Source organism: Colossoma macropomum, unplaced genomic scaffold, assembly GCF_904425465.1.
Source record: "Colossoma macropomum unplaced genomic scaffold, Colossoma_macropomum, whole genome shotgun sequence".
Lineage (NCBI taxonomy): Eukaryota > Metazoa > Chordata > Actinopteri > Characiformes > Serrasalmidae > Colossoma > Colossoma macropomum.
The window spans coordinates 22554701-22563052 of NW_023494791.1; the positions used below are offsets into that span (position 1 = coordinate 22554701).

An 8352-nucleotide genomic window follows, 5' to 3' on the forward strand; every position below is an offset into this window, starting at 1 on the left:
CTTGTGTTATCTTTGTCTAATATTTAAATTTGTTTGGTGATCTGAAACATTTAAGTGTGACAAACATGCAAAAGAATAAGAAATCAGGAAGGGGCAAACACTTTTTCACACCACTGTATGTTATATATACACATATACATTCGGAGGGGGAAAATGTCGCTGTTGTCAAAACAAAATCATGTATATTCATTTTTGTCATTTTGTACTTTTTTACAGAATTTGAAAATGATAGCTGCCCTTTACAACTAAAGTTTTATGATGAATGGACTAATAAAAATGCTCCAAAATGACTCGCAAATAAAGGTTCTATGAACTTCCATTTAAAGTAACGATTTTATTTTCCTTCTCCTGTTAAGTTAACTTTGGAGATACAAGGTTTCTGACAGCAGTGATATTTTTGTACTAGTGGTATCAAAGTTAACGCATTAATAATGCAATAAATGATTGACTAAGCCCCCTTTTTAATGCTGTTAATGCAGTATCCTAGTTTGACCCTTCAAACCATCCTTAGTTCCATCCTGAAGCACAGCTGCTTTTGCTAAGATTCTGTGACTGTATTTCCTGTTACTGCCAGAATTAATGCTGGGATTAATTAGTTAATCACTGAAGGAAGCAAAACACAGCACTGATGCTAGTAACATCAGTAGCATTAGCACCAGAGGACGCCAGACAGTGCTCACGGGAGAAATACGGATAAACCAACAAGACGTACCATAGCAGTACGAAAGCAAGAGGCTAAAATCACGGAGTTAGAATTACTGATTGTATATCTGATATATACGCTCACTGGATAAAACATGCTGCCACTGGTGCTCTCACTAGCCGCTGGTGATGAAAACTGAAACTGCATTCACACTATGGAAATCACGTGATTTTCAGGTCGCTTTGTAAAGCCTGAAATGATCATTTAAAAGTCAAAGACATGGGGTCCGATTTTGTGGGAGTTTTTTGAACCACATCATATGTCTTCACGTATTACCATCACACGTGCAGGCACAGAACGACGGTCCGACTCAACGTCCAGGTCTGAAATGCAAAATTAACATTATACTGATGAAGATATGATGACAATAGACAGTAGATAATTCACTTACAAACTTAGATGACCTGTTGTCCACCAAGTTGTAACTGAGCTCTTTTTGAATACTCTTTCAACATGCTCATAATCATCAGATTCATCTGCTCAGGGAAGGGTTCCAAAGTACAACTGATGTTACAAAATGCCACATGTTGTGTGCAATTACACATTTCCACCAGAGAGGTCACCAAATCCCCAAACTTACGAAGTGTAGTTTTAAGGTGAAAGCAAATAAGACAAATGTAATTCATCACGAATAACTACATAAAATAATGTGACCATTCAGCGTTTCATTGTTTTAATCATTTGATGGACCTAATTTGTATTATATATATAAATACACTTTCTTCCCTGCTTTACCACAGCCAGTTCAACTCATGAAGGGCTTGTTAATTAGCTGATTGGCTGGAAGAGTGTGTAAAGACAGAACTTCTGTTCAAATAGAATAACGTACATGATATTGCTGTCTCTCTCTCTCTCTCTCTCTATATATATATATATATAAATAATAAAATCCAGTAATAAAATATCTTTGATCTAACTGATCCTAATGGAGGGAAATGCTCAGGGCCCCGTAGACTGTAATTTGGTAAAAACTGCATCCTAAAGGGGGCATCCACAGAGCACGTCGCTTGCTATAAATATTTAGGCATTTGGATTGATGACTAGGATTCTGACTGCCACACTTTGGTGACAATTGTTTATATGAATGTTTCAACCTCAGTGTTAGAACCAAATGACGCAGTTAACCATATCACTCCATCCAAAAGTGAAGAAGGTGGCTCGTTCCTCACATCAATGACACTTGTGTGTAAAAAGGGGCAGGTCACATTTCTCGCATAACGTACATAACGGCATAACTTGCTTTTCATTTACAAATGACCAGTTCTCTTGACATTTACAAATCGATCTTACTTGTTCTCAGCATTGGCTACTGTTCGTAGTGCCATCTACTAACAAAAATATAGAATGTTTTTGCTGTTCATAGTTAGAACAGCAAAAACATGGAAAATGTATCCAGATATATTCTCGCTATTCTCGTCTTTAGCAAGAGAACAACATGTGATAACACAAAAAAAATGTATTTATAAAAAAAAAACAACAACAATGAAAAATAAGAAAAATCAAAGGTAGCAGAAACCAAAAACAGCAAAAACTTCTGTGTAGCTCCACCCTGGAGCTACAATATTTAAATTATTTTAGACTGTGTTTCTGATGCTAATTTAAATTTTTGCTGTGACAGCTGAGAACTAATAATCACATCTGTCAGCAATGAATAGTTTAACTAAAGGTATTGTAGTATAACATGAAAATCTACAATACACAATACAACTACAAAATTATATCAGCTTATATTATCAATTATCAGAATTTTTAACCTCTTAAAACTAGTGGCCACACATTTTATTTCACAGTAGTGCTTGGCAATATGACTGTATATATATATATATATATATATATATATATATATATATAAAATAGTTATCAGGAAAAATTATGTCACAATAAAATGCACTATGGTTTTCTAAACATATGGTGCGTATCATCAGTATTTGTAGAGCACTGAAAAAACTGCATGTTTCATTATAAAGAGAGCAAAATTAGTCCCATTTCACTGAATTTAGTGCAACACAGTATGCCAAATATTGAATAAAAATCATTGTGTTCACAGTTTTGATAGTATTTTTTTAAATGTAGCACTGCTTTTTCTATTTTTCTCTGTCCCAACTGATCAGACATCTGAATAATTTATACAGTGACATATTGTATATTGTGAAAATTTCTTTAAGTATCACAATGTTAGATTTTTGCCACATCGCCCACCTCTATTTCACAGTAAACAGCACTCAGGTCTTAGCTAAACTCTTCTGTGCTAAAGTAAACGCAACAAAAACACCCACAAAAGCTCATTCAGCTTCTCTCAAAATAGAATAATGATCCTGACAAAATCCATCCTGATATGATAATTAGATCCCACTACTGCACTGCTATGATTGCTAGTCATGATGCTAGATTGCTATCGCAAGAGCCTCTTCAGTAGACATTTCTGAGTTAATGTGTGGAATGCAGACTGTGACAACTGTTTCGGAGCCTTCTGTTATGTGAGTGTGGACCGATAATTTGGTCGGGGGGATGCAGACTGTTCCGTCACACCTAAAAACAGCTCTGTGATAATCCAGCCATTTTAAGTGCCTCCATAGCATCATGACAGAAGACTCTACAGCTCACTATTGAGTAATGCTGCCACTACATCACCTTTATAAAGAACGATAACACACTTATGCAACTATGTGAGATAGGCACACACAAACACCCTTGTGAGCCAATGTGAACTACCAGCACCCTGAAAAGAGAAAATGAGTCTGCTTACTGAACTACTAAATCAACTTGATCCTTCACGTCAACTTGATCCTCATCAAGTGTCACCTGTGTGTTGGATAATAACATAAACTGAATATACAAAGAAACTCCATATAAGCACATGATAAGGGCCGTGAGTGGTCAGTGTGATCTGCGTCTTTAAGTAGAGGCCTTCCCAGCCAAACAGCCCTCCGCCATCTCTGCCAGCTGCTCTACAATCTGCTAGGCCAGCAAGAAGTGAAAGGAGAAATCTGTCAGCGCAGTCCAAACTGAACCATAAATTGTCTGTTCGCCGCCTTGTTTACTTTAATTCATTAGTATGCTGCTTTGTGCGCAAAGACCTTGAAATGCGTAGCACTAACAAAAACACGCTCGCACATAGGCACACACGTTGAGTACCACTCTCACATCCACCGCAGCCAACCGGGGCGAAGGAGGGTGAGGGGGGAGACAGAGGGTTGCTAGGCAACGTGGGGTAACATTAACACAATGTGGACAGAGAGAATCAGGTGTCTGTGGTAGAAACATCCGGTGGACGACTCCTCAATCATTGCAGTGCTGATGGGTGTTTATAATGACCACATACATGCCATTACCAGATTGTTCTCAGCTCTGTTCACGCTACATAAGCAGGATGAAACAACGGGTTTCATGGGCAACCATCGAATCATGAATATGAATGAGGAAAGGAAAAGACATCAACTACTATATGTGAAAAATCAAACTTATTTGATTTGTAGAGAAAAATGTCATCTGATCTGAGCATGTTTAAGTTTCTCTTTTCCCTCATACAATCTGCTCTCATGCATAATTACTTATTTGTAAACATACCCTATTCAGATAACGCCAGTGTTTATAACTTGATAGTAAAAGCTAAAATTCCCATGCTCTCAGAAATAAATATTTACATGTGGGGGTGGCCAATATGGCAAAAATACAACATCATAATACACGATATTTTATGATACACAATGTATATTTTTGGTTTGAGAAGTTGGAACAGAGAACAAGAAACACACTGAAAATACAAAACTTCAAAGTTAGTTATTGTAATGATAAATATTATCATATTGCGCTTCCTGTTCACAAATAAATTAAGGCTGAGAAAACATCTTCACATCTTCACTGATGTTCTATTCCTTTGGAGTTTTCTTACAACCCCACTTAAATCCTAAAGCATCAACGACAACAAAATGTGCTATGACTGATCATAACAGCTTGATCACACTGCCTGTCTGGCATTATTTAAAGTTGTTATCACCTGTAATTTTTGCTAGCACACATACAGACTCTATCACGCTAGTAAACCGCTGTCTGATCTGTCTCAAAGCACTGAAATTATAACGAATGGTACTTCAGTCTGTCAATGCCAAATCATTGAAGCTGAGTTTCATGACGTTTCTGACTGTCTCCTCAGAACACTGGACACACGTAACATGATTCTACACAAAGGTTATAAAAAATTAACCAGCCAACACAAATTATTCATCAATCAGACGAAGGGGACGTTAGCCAGGTAGGCTAACATTGGAATTTCACCCAAATGCTGGAATCTTTCACCTAGTTTACCTAGTCGTGGACACTCTGTCCACGACACATGGTTTAACCTTGGCCTATGAGAGCCCACGTCTACAACACATGCACAAATGAATTGTCTATTTTGAAAGATACTCTCCACTTTAAAATAATAATAAAATGTGGGAAAGTGACAGTTACACAAGAGCTTTCTAACTGGCATACAGGCAATCATCAGAACAGTTCATTCACTACATAACTGAAGGAATTTGTCCTCTAGCACTACAGATACAGGTCAATACCACAGTTTTTGTGATTGCTTTAGAGTTAGACTAAAAATGCTCAGAAGATGTTTTACAAAAGAATGTCTATTAAAATTGTAAATGAAGGGTGAAATGAAGCATGAAGAGTACAAAATGATGTCTAAATGAAGTTTCAGCAGCTCTCTCAGGTTGGCACCATCCACAGATACCCACAGATTATAAGCTCCACCAAATTACAATGACATTTAAAGCTTCAGTATTTCCCAGTGGTCCACCCGAGCGAAAATTAAATAATCTCTTTAGCCCCACTGACATTCCAGAATTACCATATTACATGCGAATACAACAAGTTTATCTACTAGGTGCTAATTACTAGAGCTGCTCGACTCTCAACTGCTGAACAGAAATGATCTCGCATCCATCCTTTCATCAACTGCCTCATCACGTCTGGGAAGTTGATCTGTGTTGTGGACCCAACTGGAGTGATATTTTAACATTTTTAAACAAATGTGTCTCTGAGATAATCTACGATTTCCCAAGAAATGTTTAAAAATATCCCACCACAGCAGGCATGTAACAGACCAAAATGTTTCCAAGCCATGTCCATACAAGGTGAAGCGCTTCAACAACTTCTCACATTGCTGGCCAAATACACAACAGCAAAGCATTCAAAGACATTAAAAGAGTGGGGAACTGAAAAACCTAATTTACAATATTTTCCCCTTACACCAAACAGTGTTGATCAGCCAAGACATGTTTGAGGTTCAAGGTTTGCTTCTTTAGTTTTGCACTGGAGTTAAGGGGCTAATATAATAAAAGTCTTCCATTACCTGTTAGTTACATGAACATCATAGTTGGGCACTATGACAATATTTATCATTATCACAATAAATTAAATCACAAGATGTCACAATATGCTTTTCTGAGCATATCTTGGATATCATCAGTACTTAAAAATGACCTACCAACTACATGGGAAGAGAAAAAAGAGAGCACAATTGGCCCTGTTTACGTGGATTGAGTAAAGCACTGTGTAAAATGTTTAATACAAGTAATTGGATTAAAAAATTTTGGTAGTGTTTTTGAAATGTCAGAAATAATAAATATTTTGACATGACACGTTACATATCATAAAAAACTTGATTTATCATGATATTACATTCTGCCATATCGCCCACCTCCAGCTCCAGTGCAAAACTACAGAATCAAACTTCGGTCAAGTATGTTGTGCAAATGTGAGTTTTCGACACTCTGTAGATACTTCAAGTGAGTGAAACTCTAACAACATTTCATTTTTGCTCCACCTTGATTTGTGTAAACTGCCTTTGCTGGTGATCTGTGTTTTTGCTTCAAAATGTACAAGAATGATACCATCTACTTGTGCTTGGCAGGCAGATCCCTCAGGCAGCCTACAAGTGTAAGCCAGAGTCGACACATGATTTATTTAGGCGAGGGTGATGAGGCCACATTGTCCAGGATTAACGGAAGCACGTGTAGACACTGCTATACCCATTAATATTTCAGCTTATAGTCATTTTCTTAAAAGTTGGCCCATATGTGGCTGCAAGTTCACGCCGGACGCTCCACTCAGCCCATGCCGCAGTGTCTGCATCCCATCAGGGACAAATCAGGTCACTGTAAAACATCCAAAAGCCACTTCTCATTCAGCACCAACAAGCAAGAATGCACACAGGCCTAAAGGCAAAGGGGCTGACTCAGTCCAGGAGCAGCCTCACAGGTAAAAGCCACACAATGATGTGTCTAGTTCTCTCTGTCAAACTGGGTCTAAAGCCTCTTAGCTGTGCCTGCCTCACCTAAGATGTGGCTCTGCTATTCCTTATTTGGCTGCATGAGTGCTGCTTAAGGATGAGAACATTTCTGGGCCCTTTTTTCTGCAGAATACAAATTAGCCAGCCTCTGTCTACTCTACTGACGTCAGCAATTGCTCCCTCTCTCCTCACACAGACACACACACAAACACACACAGACACTCAATAACAGTTTCACACTCAGTCTACATCACTTATATTTAAGACAGAAGTAACTACAACTCAAGAAAACTACCAGTAGAGGAACATTTCGAGCCTCTCAGGCGTGTTTAGAGTCCTCTGGAAGCCCAAAGTAGCCCAAGTCCAGCACTGTGAGGACACTGCCCTACTGCACTTTGCAAACGCTGCACATTCGCCGCAGAGCACCAGCAGAGACAGGAGAATGGGGTTCACGCTAATGAAGCACGCGCTTACGGTTTTCTCCTCGGTCTAGTGTCTACGACTCGTCTACAATGTTCAGACGTCCGTCGTTTTCAGTCGCACTTTAATTGTTCATGTCCGTACTGACCTGCCCGCGGAAACACTCCAGCTTTCCCGCTGTACCGTCGCACGTTTCTCGTAGTGCTGCGCGCACCAGCGGCTCATTTAAACACGCTCTGCCCGCCGCTATTTATTTTTCCCCACCCGTATTCCGACAAGCCCCGCCTCCTGAGCTCGGATTGGCTGCTAATGTCCTGCCTCCTGCGCTGGGATTGGCTTAGCCTAAAGCTCTAATCAGTTTGACTTTCAATTGAAGATCTGCAGCAACCTTGAGAAACAGAGCCGAGCTACACTCTAATATAAGAGATTAAATAGGCAGATGTGGGTAAAAGAAGTCCAAAATAGACTGAAAGGAAAAGGAAAAAACAGCAAATCAACCAATGAAAAAAATGGTCATTTTGGTCAATGTTCATGATTCTGTATAGACCTACGGTCTTCACTATAGAACCCTTAAAGAACCATCTTTTTTAAGAGTGTGCATTTACTTGAATTTGTTCTTTCCTAAGTATACGTACATTATTAGAACAATTTACTTATACTTAGGAATATACTTAGAATACTCAGAACAAATTCATCAAGTAAATGTACACTCTTAAAAAGATGGTTCTCCATAGGTTCTTTAGTAAAGACAGTAGGTCTGTATAGAATCATGAATGCTCAAAGAACCATTTGCTTAAATGTGTAAATGTTTCTTTGCATGGTGCATGGTAAAATAGTTATTCAGGCTGATGGAAAATGTGTTATATAGAACCTTTAAAAAGGTTCTATAGAACACCAAAAATGGTTCTTCTATTGTTTTTGGTGCTCTATAGAACCATTTTCAAAA

General features: G+C 38.4%; 1 protein-coding gene across 5 annotated transcripts in view; it reads right to left on the reverse strand.

Moving 5' to 3' along the window:
- LOC118810578 (sorbin and SH3 domain-containing protein 1) overlaps positions 1-7665 on the reverse strand; it is a 52199-nt gene extending 44534 nt beyond the window's left edge. For 4 of the 5 annotated variants that reach the window (XM_036574437.1, XM_036574438.1, XM_036574434.1 and 1 more), the window contains exon 1: positions 7555-7665. The gene's annotated coding sequence lies outside the window, so the exon portion shown is untranslated. The remainder of the gene's footprint in view (positions 1-7554) is intronic. The other variant, XM_036574436.1, reaches the window with a different exon arrangement.
- Between the last annotated feature and the right edge of the window lie 687 nt (positions 7666-8352).